This window comes from Meles meles, chromosome 2 (assembly GCF_922984935.1).
Source record: "Meles meles chromosome 2, mMelMel3.1 paternal haplotype, whole genome shotgun sequence".
Lineage (NCBI taxonomy): Eukaryota > Metazoa > Chordata > Mammalia > Carnivora > Mustelidae > Meles > Meles meles.
This window is the reverse complement of record NC_060067.1, coordinates 123,713,909-123,715,124: the sequence shown is the minus strand read 5'-3', so window position 1 is coordinate 123,715,124 and position 1,216 is coordinate 123,713,909. Positions and strand designations below refer to the sequence as shown.

At 37.7% G+C, this 1,216-nt stretch overlaps 1 pseudogene; it reads left to right on the top strand.

The window, feature by feature from the left end:
• Positions 1-385: 385 nt before the first annotated feature.
• On the top strand, positions 386-704 carry LOC123931009 (annotated as a pseudogene).
• The last annotated feature ends 512 nt before the right edge of the window (positions 705-1,216 follow it).

Here is a 1,216-nt window from a genome sequence, read left to right as displayed (position 1 = left end):
GTGCTTCATTCTTAAAAATCAGCAACCAAGAACCCATAGATATTTAAAGCAGTTTCTTTTGGAACGTAAACCAAATCTGTAGAAGTAAAGAACAGACGGTAGATGAAAAATATAAAGAACGAAGTCAAATAATGAAAACTGTAATTAATATCACTCAGTAGATGAGAAAATATATTTTATAAATGAAACAAATAAGGCCATCAAATAAACTAAAATTCTTAGAAATAAAAACTGTTGAAACACATTGAATAAACAAAGTAGAATTCTTGGAAATCAAAACTATGGGACTGGAAATCAAACATTTAATAGACACTTTGAAAGATATATTTGAGGAAACTTTACAAGTAAAACAACCAAAGAGGTGAGAAGTTGAGGAATGCTGGGGATGGTGGTGTGGAGCCCAGCTGCCTCAGCACCTCTGGTCCATGGGATCCACAGGCTTCCTCTTCTCCAGGTGCCCAGCAGATGTTTGCTTCAAAAACTGAGGGGGAGCCCAAAGTGACCCAAATTCTCAAGGTTTTCGGGAGCTACAATTACCAAAGTCACCAACATTTCAGGAGGCTGTGTGGTGATGTATGAAATCCAGATCAAGACAGAAGAGTTTAAGGAGAAGAAAACTGTCCAGCAGCCTAAAGCAGGCGCTGAAAGAAGAAATCAAAGGGATGCACGGATTGCGGATGTTTACCTCCATCCCCAAACACTGACCACGTCCTGGTCGTGTAGATGCTGCTGCTCAATGCCATGGATGAACTTGGCTGACACCATCCTTTACTAGGCATTTGCCAAATAATTATCTATTTTGTTCATTGACATTTCGGTATTATAATCATAGAAGAATATGTTCTCTATTTAGAGTTTAATTAAAGGCAACAGAAAGTAAGTTCTAGAGTTCCCCTATCAAGAAAATAGAATAAGCAAAGAGAATATAGAACACAGAAGGGAATAAAAACAGGGAAGAATTATCAGGGAAACATACCATATCTGAAGGTTACAGATGGACAGACTGACAGGGACCCATGAGGGAGCACAGAACAAAGGATAAGAAAAGGATCCACACGGTGATATATTATCATGAAATTCCAGAAAATTAACAAAGAGAAAAATCTCTGAGGAAGAAGAAAACTGACCAAGGTTCAAAACTGTACACATTTTCTCATGAGCCACCTTGAATACCAGAAGATAATGGAGTTACATATTCAAAATTCTGATCGAAATG